Raw genomic sequence first — 18,710 nt, 5'->3', positions numbered from 1 at the left:
CATCGACTATTCTTTTGTCTGGCTGAGAAATCAGTAACACCATCCAAAATTTGCTTTGGGTCCAGTTCCCACATGGAAAAAAAACCCATATGCAATGTATCTATTTTATACTTCCATCCCCTTTTTGTGTAAATGAGTTAATCAAAGATGTTATATTTAGAACCATAAGGATTACAAATTTTCCTGACAAAATTTACAATAATCATTGTCTTAGTAGACCGTTACAACAATTTTGGTAGCCTCTAGTTTTGAGAATAGCAGGGTGCTACAAAATCTCAACTCTTCCATTCTCAAGCAACACCAGTGACCTGATGCAGTTTTCCATTACGGGCTTGGAAATAACATAAAAGGAAATAAGATACAATGTGTGTTGGCAACATTTTGGACTGTAGCCTTGCCTAAACTAAAACTTTTCTAATAAAGGAAGGATTTTATTAACTCATAATCATTCCAATCGTGAACCCACTTCCAACCTTTGAAGAAAAGGAACTGCCTAAAAAACAAAAGGAGAGCACAACACTCTAATGACCATCAATTCTAAGACTAGATCACCATCTATGTGTGCCATGAAAAAAAACATCATGACCGCTTGTGCCAAATGTTCCAATGCTGCCGCAACCAAAGCCTATAAAAAAGCTTATGGAGGATAACCATGTGTGAAGCCAATAGATGAGTGAACATACCACCTACAAAGAGGAATAAACATGTTTTTTCTCAAATATACCAAATTATTTTTTCATAACTAAACAACAAAAAAGAGTAGTTGCCGCCCACAAACGGAAGATTTTAAATCCTACCTAAACCTCTGGAGATACGTTTACTACAAGAAACCTGTTAATCCATGATGAAAAATTTTCATCACGGATCATCAAAAAACCATCACTATACAACATCTGTGATGGTTTCACATATCGTCATGGATTGAGCTTCATGGATTAACCTCCATGACGATTTACCAAAACCCATCACGGATTAGTGGAATCGGTGACGGTCTTAGATCGTCACGGTAGAGCCTAAGGCCTAGTTAGCCCAGCCCAAGCCCATTTTCTATGACGAAAAATAACTGTCATGGATGAATTGCCACATCATTATGAATGCTTACATGGCTACTTACGAGAACGATGACATGGGTGATGACATCACCATCCCAGCCCATTTATTAACAACCCAACATAAAAATTAGGTTATTTTTTAGCTTGTTTTCAGCCCATTTGCAATCTATTTTATGCCCATTTGCATTTTGGTTTCAGCCCATTTTAAATTTATTTCTTCAACCAATTATTACGCCTAATATAACAAACGGCCCATTATTACAGCACATACAGCGAACAGCTCATTTTCAATTGCATAAGAACTCAATCTAGCAGCACATAATATCACATAAGATGAGATACAGAGTTACATCAAGCACCACATCATGCAATCCACCATTGATGAGGACATGTCACCCATGAAAGTTGAAGACAAGGTGAGCTCGTTCCTATGTTTGTATAATGATAAAACTAAAAATTTGTTACTACCTAGTATTGGTATTTCAAATGTGTTTAGGAACGATGACGATGATGATACAGTATGGATATGTCATGAACAAGACCGATCTTGGAGTGCAAGCTCATCAAAGTCCAACATTTGGAGCTTCGAAGGCTTAAAATATGGTAGCAAAGAATAGCAATAATTTAATTCAGAAATTGCAAGATTGAAAAGTAGTCCCAAGCTAGTCTAAACTCGTCCTGGACATAGTTCAAACAAGCAAGAATACAACTCGGCACGATGACTCAAATCATGCAAGCACTTCTAAATTTTTTTTCACTTTTTTTTTGGGTGCGGCTCTTTTTTAGTACCTCTTTGCCTTTTGTATTTTTTTTCTTTGGTGCGGCTCTTTTTCCGGCATCTGTTGCCTTTTTCTATGTTATTTTTAATCAGAAAGTACCGCAATATATGAGCTGATAAGATAGATGATTAGCACTAGGAACCGTGGCACAGAGGGAAAAAAAGACAAATAGCAGCAACAGATTGGCACTACCCTCTCAAGTTTTGTTGCCGCAAGCTAGACACAAAGCACAAGATGCTTGAGCAGAAAAATATGGTGTATAGTGCAGGAAGCAAGCGGACTAAAGATTAGATTTATTTCTTGTTTGTCTACCGCACGACAAATCAAAGATGGAATATTTTACTCATATAAACTAAAACATGCCTTTCCTTCCTTTCATCGTGAAGCTACTTTGCTCTAGACAAGGAAAAACGATCCTAGTGAAAAATACCAATCGGAGAGGGATATAGGAACTGACCACTGGTGGCCAACTTTAGGTGCTCAACTAGACTCAAACAAGACCGACTCAGATTAAACACAGCAACACCATGACCTATGAGGGACAACCATTCAATAAAGCAAACTGAATTTAAAAATATTACAACGGCACAATAGGTGATGGGATAGGAGAAAATCAATGACGAACACAAATATTTTGTGGGACAATTTTCTCAATTTAAGGGACAAAGGGAAACACAACTAATCTAGGATAAATGCGAACAAGATGGTATACCTAAAGCTCTGAATACCACTTGATGGAGACATGATTCCTGATCTTCCGTCAGGTTTAAGATAACTATTGATTTGTGCGAAAAACAGCACACCGATCCGACTTCAGATCACAAAAACTCAACCCTGCAACCTTAGCACCACGTCTCCTTTGGTTATCAACCGTGTCACAATCCGATTGACCTCACCAAAAAGGCTAATCCCTACTACGAATCAAAGAGCACAAGCAAAAACAAGATAAAACGCAACTCAATTGAAGTAACAATTACGGATATATGATTAAACACTCAAAGTTAGGGTCTCGCAATCCGATAACAATAACGGCAACTATTCAATGATAGATTGATCTAAAGCAAAACTCCTAAACCCTCACGATGGCAACGACGACTGAATATAAGGTCTAATAGTCATCGCTCCCCCTAGACATACCCCCTAACGGGCTCAAAGACGATACACGGCCCAACAGACCAAAAGCGGTGGCGCAGCACCTGACAGATTTTGGACGTTAACTTGTTTCGACGATTCTTATTAACTCCGATGGAATTTTGGCCTCAAACCAAAACCAATGGTTAGCTTTTGAAATTATCTTTCCATCCATATGTGGATCATCGAAAACAAAATCCACATGCGTCCTGAGCATCCGTTTTATTGCAGACGGGTCCTAATGGCTAAGGCTGACTCAAACTCGAGTTGGACTAGGCCTCTAGCTTGGCTTGGACGCCCTTGCTGGCCTCCTAAGGAGGTCGCAGGAGGACGTTCTTGGGAAACTCTTAGGTGTTCTCCATCTTCTTGGAGCGTGCTCCAACTTGGGCCTAGGTCCCAAGTGTGAATAACAACCCCACGACGATGTCGTAGCACACGACAGAAACAACGACAAAATATCTTAATGATTTGAAGACCTTGCCGACATGATATTGAGATAGGATCAAATCTATTTGAAAGCTTATCAAATAATCTTTCCATAAGTGCTCGTTGACCTCAATCGCACTCCGGATGGACGAGTTATGACCTTCGCAATGAAGCACTGTTGGGCTGCCGACGAACCGATATTGGACTTTGATGAGCTTGCACTCTAAGATCGGTCTTGTTCATGGCATATCCATACTCTATCATCATCGTCATCGTTCCTAGGCACATTTGAAATACCGATATTAGGTAGTAACAAATTCTTAGTTTTATCACTATACAAACATAGGAACGAGCTCACCTTGTCTTCAACTTTCATGGTGTATCCATAAGTAACATGTCCTTGTCAACCATCAAGCACCACATCGTGCAACACAAGTAGAAAGAAAAGATGGATCCCAAGAATGATTTTCCCATAAACAAATATGATACATGATAACAGCACACTACTACTAGTTCCTCCCATCATGGTTCCAAGTCAAGGTTCCACAATAAGCTTCAGTAACTGGAAAAAAAATCTTTTCAGTCATGGTTCCTGCAAGTCATGAGTCATAAATCAGCTCATATTTCTTAACATTAAAGTAACTAGAACTAGTTAGTCATATGCTTAGATAGTCTAAATAGTGCAAAAAATCTCATACATTTAGCTTCAGATCAGAGCCAATAAAGATAAATGGCACCAGTAGCAGTTAGTAGTACTTTCTCCTTCTTAACATGGAACTCAGCACGCTTTTGCTGAAACTAGTTTGTGTGACTGCTAGCTCTGGTTCAGGTTGTGAACCTATCTAGATTGCTACTCTGAAACTTTTCAGAATACTACTCTGAAACTACAGATATGAAACTAATTAAGCATGCAGTTTGCTATCAAAATTCATGACACCCTCTGATTTAATAGGTACATTGTATCTCACTAAATGTTGCAAACTGAATTACTGAGTGTTCCTATGCAATATAGTTTCTGTCAAACTAGTCTTTGGTTAAAATTGGCACCTATGTATGCAAGACATCAACTATTCCACCATTTTAGATAACCATATTTAGCATCTTCTAATTAGCTAGGACAGGAAATGTAAGTCATAGAGTAAGTGGACATATGCACAAGATCTTTAAGGCATTCAGATATATACAGATACAATGTGTGGCAGTACTAAACAACAAAACATATCTCATAAATGGTTTAAGCATGGAGAAGCATTAATGTGTGGATGAATACAATAAAAGTTTGTAACTTGTAAGCATAAACAGACAATTTCGTTACTTTTTTCTAAGGGTTATTTGGATTCACACCATTACAGTTTTCGTTCTTCTGATATGTACCATTACAATTCACCTATTTGGAAACTTGCCATTACAATTGTTCCCATACCCGGTTCATGCCATTTTCTACTCTTGGAACAACACCAGACCCACTTGCAGACTGCCGTATTTTCATATAGCCAAAAATACCCCTCTAACTACCCTTTCCCCCACTCAATGACATGTGGGCCCGCACAGTCATCCCCTTCCTCTCACCGGTCACCACTTCCCACCTACGCGTCTTCATGCGCTTCAGCTGACCAAGGGCTCAACGGAGCAGCGGATTCAAGTTCCTCCCAGCCGCGCGCCCAGATCTGCCCACAGCTGCGGCGGGCTGACATGTCCGCACGCTGAACAAGCTCCTCGACCGTCCTAGGAGAGCTCCGCCCACGCTGCTCCGAGCCGCCACGGTCACCGCCGACGACGTTGCCGCCGCCGCCCATGTCCTCACCAGCGTGCAGCCCTTGGCCCTACCATGTTGCCGCTGCTGGCCGGCCCAGAGCTCGTGGCGCACCTCCGTATCACCTGCCATCTGTCGCGGGGCGGACTACGACACGGCCGCGACCACCAGCTCGCCCAAGCTGTGGCTACGCTCGCCAAGCCGTCCCCGAGGCACTGACGACAAGTGGAAGGAGGTCTGCCCTGATGTCGTGGACTGAGATGAAGGGAAAAGGCGGGGGGCTCTGGGCGGACATGGGCGCGCTGGTGGCAAGGGCCATCTCCGGCGAGGTGTAGATGGGGGCAGGGTAGGGCGGGCAAGGGAAGAGCTCTGGCCCTCCATGGTCACGTGGGAGCTCCTCCCTGCCATGGCCGAGGGGCACGACGGCTACCAGCGCCCACTGGTCGCCATGGGAGTTGGGGAAGAAGCTGTCATGGAGAAGACAGGGAAGGAAGGAGGAAGAAGATGACTAGTAGGGTCCACACGTAAGTGACATAGAGAGTAAGGTGGAAGGGGTTGTTTTGTCCATGCGAAAATACAATGATGTCGTGTACGCCTGTAGCTGGGCCCAAGGCCTCTCTAGACGTATACCGTGGCATATTTCAAACATACGAAGAATTGTAATAGTGAGGTTCAGAATAGGTGAATAGTAATGGTATTTCTCCAAACTTCGAAAATTGGAATGGTATCAATAAAAAAAACCTTTTTCTAAAGGAAAAATACTTTGTATCTCAGATTAATAGACTGCAACCCAATCAGGATATTTTCATTGCTGATTGACATCCAGATCACTGATGGCCATAAATTGAATAAGAGATCAGAGATCTGGACTAGCAGATACGAGAAATAAAGAGCTACCATTCAGAGCATACACAATGAAATGAGGAAAGAGTATTTTATACTGAGTACATTTGAGCCTGAAGCTTGGTTCTTACCCCAGAATGTCTGAACAGAATCAAACATAAAAAGACAAGTAAATTCTTCGGAAATTAATCTGATAGATTGAAACAATACTCACTACCATTTTGCTGGGCATGTGTACACACACAACCTGCGGCCAGCAAGCAGGGCTAGATACGTCATCAGAGTACACGATATACACTCTCCTCCCTCTACTGCTACATGTAAAAACAAACAAATCGATGGTGCCAACACCGACGACCATATATCAGGAACGGAAGGGGAAGGGGAATGGAGGAGTGGGATACCTGGCTGATGGGACCGTCATCGTCCAGACCAGCTTGCGCGGATACCTGCCGGATAGGGATGCCAAGCAGCGGTCCTCGGAGACCCGTGCCTCAAGCCTGTAGGAGATCCGTCGCCTCCGCTGGTGTCCCAAACCTAGGAGAATGAGTGAACGAGGGCGAACATAGAAGAGAGGAAGGATAGAAGGGATGAGGGGCTCACCATCCCCCGCAAGCCGGATCTACCACGGATCTAATGGATCAACCCCGGCTCCGCCAGGATTGGCCTCTCGTTCGCCGGATCCGCCACTTCTTGACGAGCCGTACGTGGTGTCATCACCGGCGGCCTGCATGGCTACGCCTCGTCTAGACCGCACCACGGGACGCAGGCGCATCCCCGACCAGCCAGGGTGTGGCCAGGTTGCGGCCTCCTGCTGACCGGCCATCACCACCTCCCGGGCGAGACTGCGTGGCTGCCGCCGCCTCCTAGACCGGAGCCTGAGCGCCCGTCGCCGCCTGTGGCCTCCAGCCAGGGCAAGCAAGTGCGGTCGCAGCCACCGCCGCCTGCGACCTCCAGCCAAATCGCGGCCTCCAGCCAGGCCGGATCTGCCGGCTAACAGCCAGTCCGAGCCAGCTATGGACGCGAATTTGGAAGGGACGCGCTACCGGAGTTAAGGGGTGTTCGAATACTGTGACTAAAATTGAGTAGGTGTCAGGGTATCCTACGGGGTGTCTCCAAATATTAATAAAAAAATAAATTACAGAATCCGTCAAATCCATAAGACGAATTTATTAAGCCTAATTAATTTGTTACTAGTACATATTTACTGTAGCACCACATTGTCAAATCATGGACTAATTAGGCTTAAAAGATTCGTCTTACAAATTAGTCAGAAACTGTGCAATTAGTTTCGTAATTAATCTATATTTAATACTTCATGCATATATTCAAACATCCGATGTGACAGTGACTAAAGTTTAGGAGAAACCACACACCCCCTTAGAGCGTGGTGCCGGATATGGGAGTGACAGGGAGAGACAAGAGAGAGAGGCAGAGAGGGAACAAGACTAGGGTTTCAAGCCAACACCGGGTATTTATCCGTCGTAGGATTAATCTGGACCGCTCGGCTTATCAGATGGCTGTGGATGAGGAGGGTAGTTTTGGGGCCTACTCATATTTGGACCGGATGCTTATTTTGGGCTGATTATAAACATTATTTTCAAGCTCAACATGCATAATTTTTTTTCTTTTTTTCTTTTTCTAGGCAAAATATGTTTAAATCTAAAATGCAAATTATAATTGTTGGGTTCATAAACCCGGGGTTCCTCGCAGACCGGTTTCCCAACAAAGGCTCGGCCCAAGAAGATAGCAAGCAACTCATGGGCCGACCCAAGTATCCAGACAACAGGCCAGAAGGACGATCCAATCACCGGAGGAGGAGCGGCACCCGTTTTTTGACTCCGGCCCACCTCTCCGACCGGAGCGCTTGCTCCGACTCCAGACGCCTCTGGACAGCCTCTCCGACTAGAAGGCCTGGCCAGAGCACTACTTTCGACTCTGACCCCACGCCTCCGACCAGGGTATATAGAAGCCCTGCTCACCGCTCTTCTCCGACCGGCGTAACCAAAGCTGACTGGCACCAACCGACCGGGGACGCCCGCTTGGAAAGGACCAGGGAACGAACGAAGAAAGCAAGGCAAGGCGCTCTAGTCAAACCATGATACCAGGGACCGTACCCTATACACCTACAGGAACAGTACTCTGCAACCGCCCTGACACAAATAGTATTGTAGGCGCCGATATTTTCCTCTACAGTATTGTGGGCACCGTTAACTCCCATACGGTAAGGCCCCCCACATGCCTCTGGGCATCGATAGTGTTGTGGGCATCGGGATTTACCGTACCGAGTGAACATGGTGAAACTCCTCACATGCCTCTGGCATCAACAATATATGTAGGTACCAACATCTACCATACCCAAACAAAGACGACGTAACCTCCCACGTGCATCTGACATCCAACAATGTTGTGGGCGCCTACCGTCATCCTGTACCTACCGGTGTGGGCAACAAGACTTAGAAGCATACGAAACTCTCTCCCTCTCACTTGTAAGGCCATCCCCTTCATCTATAAAAGGGGATGTGCTCTCTCCCAACATTCAGGTGATTCAGATCCATTAGATCGATCAAGTTCACTAGCTCGCAACCACAGAACCACCAGGTTCGGACCTCAAGCACACGCTTGAACACTTAGCTCATAGCGGAGCTCCTGTCGCTCTCGGCCCTTCCGACCGGACCTCTTGTACACCTCATCTTTCTCCTTCTTATTTGTAACCCCACTACAAACTTTGAGCACCTAGGCTCAGGAATAAAGTCACCGACCGACCTAGACTGGACATAGGGTACGTTGCCTACACTAGTATAAACCCTATGTCATTGAGTGCTAGGCCACCTCTAATCACAACGTACGACAAAACTACAAATATTTACTTGTTGGTCACTTTCTGCACCGACAGTTGGCGCCGTCCGTGGGGAAGACACTGAACGTTCAACACTTTTTTATCATCAGATGGCCCACTTTTCCGCCACCCTCGCTGTGGCGGGCTCAGGCGATATGATTCGCTTCGGCTCGCTGGAGTTTCTCGCACTCTCACATGTTGGGATGTGGGTTCCACCCGTCTTTGAGCTATCCCAAGCCTTCCTCTTCAGAAGCCTGGACTTCATTGCCGACTAGCTCGGCGTACTACACCTCCACGAGGAGGCACTCGTTCTGGCACCCGTCGGTGGGGCGCCCTCCATCGACTCTAGGATGCACGACTTCGAAGACGCGACATCTGCGCTTTATTTTGAGTAAACTCTCTACTCAAACCCCACTATAAGTAATATGCGTACTGTTATTTACTCTTTATCTACTATATCTCGCCGATCATCCGGAGGGACCATACTGCCCGTGCCACGAACACCGTACGATCGGTTCCCCTATGGCCTCGCGTCCCCCGCGGATGCGTACACTCGAGGGCTCCAAAGGATGCTGGCGCCATCCCCCCTCACGTCCAAATTCGTAGGAATGGTGAGCTACGCTCCTGCCACTCTCCACAAACTCCTAGATGACGAGGGTGAGAGCGATGGCTCCAGCATCAACGGTGTGGCACCTCGCCATCGTCTGTCCCGGGAGTGTGCTATGGCGGACGCTCTGAGATAGCAGCCGATGGTTGTGGAATCTACACAGACTCACACCCCTCTAGACCCGCGTGCGGGGGCCCTCATGTCTACGTAAGCACACATTGAGGAATTATGACAACAGTGGTAGAACCAGCCACCGCCTGCGCCGGCGCATTCGGTACAGCACGTTGCGCCCTATGCGCATGGCCCGGCAAGTGGCACTCGGGGTCACGCCCGTCAGGTCCAACACAACATCATGAACAAGGGAAACGATCTCCCACAGTTCGCTCGGGCTAGCCAGAACATCGCTGCTATGGCAATGCTTCTATGCGATGTTTCCGAGCTCGTCGACCCCTAGGAGCAGGCAGTCTACCGGAACCTCCGGGTTCTAGTAGAAGCCGCTGCTGTTCAACGGGCGAAAAGCTCTGCATCGCAACTCCAACATGCACCCTCTCTCCCCACCAAGGGAATGGGGATGCGCTTGACAGATCGCTCCATCCGCTCGCCGCTACAGCCACCAAGTTCAGCTCGGGGGCGGTAGCCGCACCTCGGTCTGACCTGGCACCTGCTCCACATCAACCGTCGGTACACGAGTGGCTCAGTCGGCACTAGGACGCTCGCAGCATCATCAGCAACCAGCATTGGGCCTGGCACGATGATGACGTCCACCAAGCGGCAGCAAGAGCAGGCGACATGGATCCTAGCTGAACCATCGAGGGGAGCGGTGAAACACACCCCAGGCACGATCACCGACTGGACGATCGGAGTCCTAGCCTTGAGGGTCCAGGGCCACGAGCCTTTGACCAGCATATCCGGAGAGTGCCATTCCCACAGCGCTTCCGACCACCCCCAACATCACCAAGTACACCGAGGAGACAAACCTTGGTATTTGGCTCAAAGATTTCTGGCTCACCTGCTGAGCCGGAGGGGTGGATGATGACTATTTCATCATTCAGTATCTCCCCATCTGCATGGGGGAACATGTTCAGGCATGGCTTGAATTCCTCCCACACAATAGCATTTGTGACTTGCGGACCTCAAGAGGGTCTTTGTCAGGAATTTCTAGGGGACATATGTCCGCCCTAGGAACTCCTAGGACCTCAAGAGTTGCCAGTAGGAGCCCAGCGAGTCCCTATAGGACTATATCCGTAGGTTCTCCCAATGATGCAACTCCCTCCCTAATGTCGTCGATGCGGACGTCATCAACGCATTCCTCTCTAGGACGACCTACGAGTCCCTCATCCACAAGCTTGGATGCCTGAAGCCCCGTACCACCCGTGACCTACTCGATGTTGCCACTAACCATGCCTCTGGCGAGGTAGCAGATGGAGCGGTCTTCAACGGGGGCTGGGACAAAGGCAAGGCCAAGCTCACGAACCAAGACAAGGGCCCCTCCTCACAAAGGGGGAAGAAAAACAAAAAGGACCGGCGCCAACCGGACAACACTGCGTTGGTCGCCGTAACTGACCGCATAGGCAAGCAACCCCAACAAGGCCTCCCTGACCACTTCAACAAACTCATGGATAGCTCATGCACCAACCACGCCTACCTCATCAAACACCTCTACAAGGACTACGAGCTCCTCAAACATTTCCTACGACAGGCCGGTGGGCCAAAAGAAGGGGAGGCAAAGAGGCGGTAGCCAAGAAAGGAGTCACGACGGGCATGGATAGAGATGGTTTCCCTAATGCTGATGAATGCATCATAATCTTTGGTGGATCCAACATCGTCTGGTCCAAGCGCCAGCACAAGGTACGCTATAGGGAGGCATGCGCCGCTGAGACCGCCGTCTCCTCCTTCCTTAGCTGGTCAGAATCTCTGATCACCTTCAATCAGAGGGACCATCCGTCCCATGTCACGAGACTAGGACACTACCCACTCATCGTCAATCCCGTCATTTGCAAGAAGCGCCTCACCAAGGTACTGATGGACGGAGGCAGCGGCCTCAACATCCTCTACGTCGACACCCTCAACGCCATGCGCATCCCCCGATCAGAGCTCCGCCTGCCGGGCTCTCCCTTCTATGGGGTGATCCCAGGAGCATAGGCATACCCGCTCGGGCAGATCGACCTGTCCATCACATTCAGCAACCGAGCCAACTTCCACTCGAAGGTCCTCACCTTCGAAGTGGTGGACTTTATAGGGTCCTACCATGCCATCTTAGGGCAGCCATGCTATGCCAAATTCATGGCAATCCCCAACTACACCTACCTCAAGCTAAAGATGCTAGGACCGAATGGCGTCATCACCATGAGCAGCGCCTTCTCACACGCCTTCACATGTGACCATGAGCACTATGAGCTCGCCACTACGGTCGTCAATTCAATCGAACTCCTACGGCTCAGGGAATCAACAATCTTGGCAGTCCCAAACTACAACAAACCAACCTCCTCAACGGCCTTCCATCTGCTCGAGGAAACTAAGATGGTGGGGGTCGACCCCACCGACCCAACCAAGATGGTTCGGATTAGGACCCAGCTCTCGGCCAAATAGGAACACGAGCTCATCGACTTCCTACGCGACAACCGCGATGTCTTCGCATGGCATCCTTCTGACATGCCGGGCATACCATGAGAGCTCACCGAGCATGCACTGCACCTCATCCCGGGCTTGAAGCCCGCTAAGCAGCGCCTGTGTCATTTTGACGATGAGAGGTGCAGAGTGAAAGGATCAAGATGCACAAGAAGGGGGGTAAATTGGGCTAATTCTAAATTTCTTTGCAATAATTAAATCCTATTGTTAGCCCAATTAACCCCTTATGCCTAGAAAGTGTTTCTAATGTTCTATCACACAAAAAGTCTTGCAACCTAAGTTCTAATCCTACTCTAGCATAGCAATTCTATGAATGTAAAGACAAGTATTGAATTGCTCAAAGTAAATGCTCAAGGTAAATGCTCAAAGTAAAGAGAGAAGGAGGAATGTGGCAATGTTTTGTTGAGGTATCAGAGAGTCACCACTCTCCACTAGTCCTTGTTGGAGCACCTATGCAAGGGTGTAGCTCCCCCTTGATCCGCGCAAGGATCAAGTGCTCTCTACGGATTGATTCTTCGACACTCCATCGCGGTGAATCACCCACAACCACTTACAACTTGAGTTGGGTCATCCACAAGCTCCGCCGGATGATCACCAAGCTCCCAATCACCACCAAGCCTTCTAGGTGATAGTGATCACCAAGAGTAACAAGCACAAACTCTCACTTGACCACAACAAGACTAATGAGAAGGGTTGATGCACACTTTGCTACTCTTGATCTCACTAATGACGGCTCTCTTTGGGATTCTCAAATCTCAATCACCTCACTAGAACCTTGCTCTTCTTAGCAATCTCAAAGGTGTTTCTTAGCTATTGAAATGAGCAAAAGTCCCTCCACACACAAATGGAGGAAGTATTTATAACATAGGCTAAAAAACGAACCGTTATGTGCCTTTACGGGTTGACCAGACGCTCCGGTCATGTTGACCGGATGCGCCGGTCAGTTTACCCCAAACTCTAGTGTTTAAAGTGTGATTGGACACTGGCCAGCATCCGGTCACCACTAACGGGACACGTTTGGTAGTGATTTTCCCTCTCTAGAACCTTACTGGAGTCGATCGGACGCTGGCCCTCAGCGTTCGATCACTTCACCTCTTAGCGTCTGGTCACTTCCAGATGACTTCACCTTGATCAAATGAGCTGACTGGACTCCGCACCAGCGTCTGATCACACTGAAGCCAGCGTCTGGTCAGTATTTGACCCTCCATTCACTTCTAACTTTCGATCATACATGAATGAAGTTTGCTCCAATGGATCTAAGGGCTTTTTAGGAGCTACCTAGTGCTAGGTTTAGCAAGTGTGCACCACACCTAACCCACTAGACTCACCTAGGTCAAGCTACCCGTCCATACCCCCTTAATAGTATGGTCAAAGAAAAAACAAAGTCCTAAACTATTATAAGTGTCTCTTCAACTCCAATCGACACTTAGAACTAGTCCATGCTTAACCTTGTCGTTCATCCTTTGAAAACCAAAACAATTTCTATCGTAGGGGCATGAGCACCATGATAGCCCAATCGATCTCCATTACCATGACCTAACTTAATTGCCTCTACAAAACACACGTTAGTCATAGTAATCACGTTTTGTCATTAATCACCGAAACCCAACTAGGGGCCTAGATGCTTTTAATCTCCCCCTTTTTGGTGATTGATGACAATACTACCTTGAGTATGTGAATGAGTTGAGGTTTTTAACATGCTTGGTTCATATAAGCTTTTGACAATAAGAACAAAAGAGTTAGGCAAGCTTATATGACCCAAGCCAATATGATGTACTCAAAAGATATGAAATAAGCATGAGTACAAGTAATAAAGCTCATTTGCATCGGAGTGAAACGCGGAAGCAAAGCAAATGAGCATAGCACAAGTGATATGACATATAAATAATTCAAAGTAGAGAGCACACATGTCATATATCACGATTACGTAGATATCACTATCACATAGATATAGTTTGATGCATAAAAGTAAACACATGAATGCACACACGAATGCATAAACACATGAATGCATAATAGTGTATCACACATAAAAACAAAATATAATAGATAGTCTAATAGATAAACTAAACTCCCCCTAAGTCTAGCATACTTGATCACTCTCCCCCTTTGGTGTCAAACACCAAAACCTAAGGGTCGGTCAGCGGGGATGCAGTGGATGAGTCAGGCGCTGAGGTACGAGGAGCAAGTTGGAACTGAGTGCCATCATCATCTAAACCAGAGCTCTGAGATGTTTGACCCTCTATAGCTAGAAGCGACGCTGAAGCGGTCTGGGTCGGATCGACAACTAGAGCTGCTGTAGACTATGTAGGTATGACTGGAGCAACTGGATCTGATGATGCCACTCAGGAAAGGAGCATCTCTGTAGTCCTGGTAATAGGTGCAACTATAGAAGGACATGGGACATGCAAATATGGTGGAGTAGGCTACCCTGTCAACTCACTAAAAGTTGCTCCAAGACTCCTGGAGACTGATGTGTCTAGCACTAGTAGCGAGGAAGTCTGAGCTGGTGTGAAACCCGTCTGGAGAGGTGTGAACTATGGGGCTAACACAGGCGAAGCAAACCACTAGGACACCTGCTCTGTAGGTGAAGCAAACTATGCTGGTGGCTATCCCTGACTCTAAAGCCCACTAGGCTATAATGCTGGAGTCATAGAAGTGGTGGCAGTCCGACCAAGCTGGGGTGAAGGTTGTGGCGGTGGAACCCCAATAGCTGACACAACATGCTACATAAACCCAAGTAGTTGCTGCTGCATGAGAAGCTATTGTTGATGCATGGCCTGCTGCTGCCGCTGAAACTCATCCTATCGAGTCTGGAACTGTGCAAAAGTAGCGGCGGTCTCTTAAGCCTGATGAGCCTGATCCTGCCTCATCCGCTCAAGTATGGCAAGTAGAGTGGGATTTGTCTGTGGTGTAGATGATCATGTCATTGAGGAGGCATCTGAGGGATATCGTGGTCGTCCTCATCTAAGCTATCACTAGGGTCGCTCTCGACCATCCCCTGCTACTGAGTGTCAAGCTACTCCTCCTCTATAGCTGCTATGCCCCTGATAGTATCATCCTGCTGGGCTATAGTCTCTGGCATCTCTAAACGACGATGCGGCTGGCTAGGTGCACTTGGTGTACTATGGCGGATCATTTGAGTCAGGTTATATGCAGGAAACTCTATAGTAGCACCACTGTACTCAGCTAGCATCTTAGGCAGCCTCACTATAACTACCCTGTGGATCAAGAATGTAATCCAGTGAGCATACGGCAACTGCCTATGACCCCTAAACCCCTCTACAATAGTATCTTCCATCTCTGATAGAAGAAGATCCCAAATATCAAACATTGTCTGCTGCATTAGATAGTTCAGTAACCACAACTATATGCGAGTCAAGCCCTCACGATACCCCATTCTTGAAAGTAGTGTCCTCCTCATAATGGCATCAAGCACTCTAGCAGTGGGAGTGAGATCATTGGGTGTCCTACTAGACCCTTCGCTGAATGGCTCTGTGAACCAGTGGTGGACTAGATCTGTAGAGCGCACCATACCACCATGAGGGTGTCTGAGAGGCATTGTCTGTCCATAGCAAACCTCTTGTAGCCAGACGGGCTGCTCCTGATGCCTGAGTATCTCTCTAACCCTAGTGCTCATCAGCCTGTAATCTCTGCCACTGAATACAAAGTGTATGAATCTGTGCTGTGGGTCAATCCAGAGAGAAGCATAGAACTGATGGGCCCAAGATGGAACATATAAGCCTGTCTGTCTAAGTAAATCTATCAGCCTTGGCAGGTAAGATAGGTAGGGGCGAATGTGCTCTCTAGCTGCTGCTACAATGGTCTCAATGTTACACACCCTCTGAGATCTGAATACAGCCCCACTGTTAAGATATGCATTATAGAAATCTTCCTGTAGAGGTGTGTAGAAACCCTCTAAAGCACGCTCATCCCACCTTGGTGGAAACCACTGCTCAAAATCCACAAATCTGAGCTGCTGAACCTGCTTGGCCGTGGCGGCCCCCAAATCCAAGTGGGTCACTGGAGGCAGACCCTATGGTCTAGGCGGTGGATGTGAACCCCTCCGCTGAGTCTTGGACCTCAGAGTAACTGGCACATGGGTACGTCCAGAGCAGTGAAGCTAAGGCTGAGGAGCCTGCTCTATCTCCATGGCCTGCTCTCCCTCCTGAGTCTATGCTGCTGGCTGTGGCTCCTACTATGACCCCCCTTGAGGCTAACTCTCATCCAAGACAACTCGTCGTCCTGCAATAATGACAGTCCCAGCTAGACCACTATGACGGCGCTCAACCTGCTCTAGTACGACCCTCGTAGATGGAGAGAGCTAATCTATGATCTGGACTCCACTCCTAGCACCTCCTACCTCCACATGCTCTACTACTGCTGCAACTACGGCTGCTCTAGCTATATCTGCATCTAGATACTTCCGCTTCTTTGTTGCAAGCTTCTTCGTCGCCTTGCCTTTTGGATCTACAGGCAAGCGAGGTGGGTGTCTCGGATCCTCATCATCGGGACCACCTCCAACATTCTTGACATGAACCATCTGATGGATCTAAAAAGAACAACTGTCAACTGTCACTTCCGAGGCTTGGCCTCAATCCATACTCACGAGTTTGGCCCTAAGTTGACTGACAACTGCAAATAGGACCTCAACGGCACCGACTCGCTGCACGATAGAATAGAGGATATACAGATAATTATAATTATTCATCTACAGATACGAAACCCTAGGAAGCAAGCAATTAGGTACGAAATTGGAAACAAGGGCTTGCTACCTGGCGAACCGATGAAATGACGAGGAGAGGAATGGAATGGGGAACCAACAGGTTGGCAACTAGAGATTAGGGTTTGTTGGTCGACGAGGATCAGTGGCAGGGACTCCAACGCTTAAACAGAGCAGGAAGGCGGTGCTGGCGTGGGAGCTATGCTAGGGAAACAGCAGCGTGGTGGCTCAGCTCGAGTGCGGCGACACTTGCAGGTTGCAGCGGCATGGGGTGATGCTTGCAGCGCGCGGCGTGGAGCGGAGGGCGGTGGCACAGGCAGGGTGCACGGAGCGGCGATGTCGGCATGGCACGGGGCGCGGTGGCGTGGCAGAGAGGCGGTGGTTCTAGGGCAAGGTCATGGTGTTGTATGGTTATAAGGGGTCCCCGACCGTGATAGAAATGGAAACAAGATAAGAGATTGAATCCCGCACATTTTCTACTAACCGGACGCTCCGGTGTTAGTGACCGGACGCTGCCACCCAGCGTTCGATCGATTCTAGAGAGGTCCAAATCCCCTAGAATCATGACCGAATGCGTCTGGTGAACACTGACTGGACACAGCCAGAGTCCGGTGTAAGCTGCCTTCATCGTCTTCGATCGACTGGAGGCTGGATTGCCACCTAACCGGATGCTGGGAGAACACTATTTCAGCGTCTAGTCACTCCTTTGCAGCAAGTTCACCTCTTATGAACTGACCAGACGCTGGACATCAGAGTCCGGTGCAGCGTCCGATCACTCTTTTTCTAGCAAATCTTCAAAGTTCTTCGTGCTGCCTGTTCCAATCGAGTCCCAACTCCAATAAGATCCAAATAAACATCAATTGGGACTGATATGAGTGACCTCTCTCAAACCCTTAAGTTTTTTCAAAATATTTTTCCTTAGGCTATAATTTTTTTAGGAAAATAGGCAATAAGAGGGCAATTGAAGATAAACAACAAAATAACATTCATGCATATGCAATGCAATACTTGAAGATAAATCTAGTTACTTGTTAAGTTTGATCTAAGGTTAAGCTTCTTCACACGCTTTACGGCGGTTATCTTAACCATGTTAGACAAGCCCTATATGCATTACCAAAAATTAAACATGTTGTATATTACAATGCAATGCAAGGGACAACACAAGCTCATTTTTTGTGAAGTTACTAAAATAAAAAGCATTGAGCTCATTTCGCAATCGACAAAAAGTCGCCTCATCTAGCGGTTTAGTGAAGATATCCGCCAATTGATACTCGGTCCTTACACCTTCTAATGATATATTATTTTTAGCAACATGATCTCTAAGAAAGTGATGGTGGATATCTATGTGCTTGGTGTGAGAGTATTGAACTGGATTATTTGCAAGTTTTACCGCACTTTCATTGTCGCACAAAAGAGGTACTTTTTCTAGAACTACACTATAGTCTAGCAAAGTTTGTTTCATGTAAAGTATTTGTGCACAACAAGCACCCGCGGCAATGTATTCTGCTTTGGCTGTGGACAAGGCCACACTATTTTGTTTCTTAGAGGACCAAGACACAAGTGATCTACCAAGCAAATGACACCCTCCGTATGTGCTTTTTCTATCAACTTTACAACCAGTATAATCCGAATTGGAATAGCCAACTAATTCAAATATAGCTCCTTTGGGATACCAAAGGCCAATGTTTGGTGTGTGCTTGAGATACCTAAGGATTCTTTTAATGGCTATCAAATGAGTTTCCTTAGGATTAGCTTGAAATCTAGCACACATACACACACTAAACATGACATCAGGCCTAGATGCGGTTAAATATAGCAAGCTACCAATCATAGAGTGGTAGAGAGTTTGATCAACCATGTTACCTCCCTTATCTAGGTCGAGATGTCCATTAGTTGGCATTGGTGTCTTGATTGGCTTACATTCATCCA

The 18,710-nt window shown here is 47.1% G+C and overlaps 1 long non-coding RNA gene across 2 annotated transcripts; it reads right to left on the bottom strand.

The window, feature by feature from the left end:
• Positions 1–287: 287 nt before the first annotated feature.
• On the bottom strand, positions 288–7,060 carry LOC136500679 (uncharacterized). 2 transcript variants are annotated; one of them, XR_010770086.1, is made up of 4 exons: positions 6,588–7,060; positions 6,389–6,521; positions 3,549–3,980; positions 288–686 (listed from the first exon to the last, which is right to left on the bottom strand). It is a non-coding gene; the product is annotated as an uncharacterized lncRNA (long non-coding RNA). The 2 variants fall into 2 exon arrangements; XR_010770085.1 differs by lacking the exon at positions 288–686 and having other exon boundaries at positions 3,748–3,980; positions 6,389–6,507.
• Between the last annotated feature and the right edge of the window lie 11,650 nt (positions 7,061–18,710).

The sequence above is a fragment of the Miscanthus floridulus genome, chromosome 13 (assembly GCF_019320115.1).
Source record: "Miscanthus floridulus cultivar M001 chromosome 13, ASM1932011v1, whole genome shotgun sequence".
NCBI lineage: Eukaryota > Viridiplantae > Streptophyta > Magnoliopsida > Poales > Poaceae > Miscanthus > Miscanthus floridulus.
This window is presented reverse-complemented; position numbering and strand designations above follow the sequence as displayed.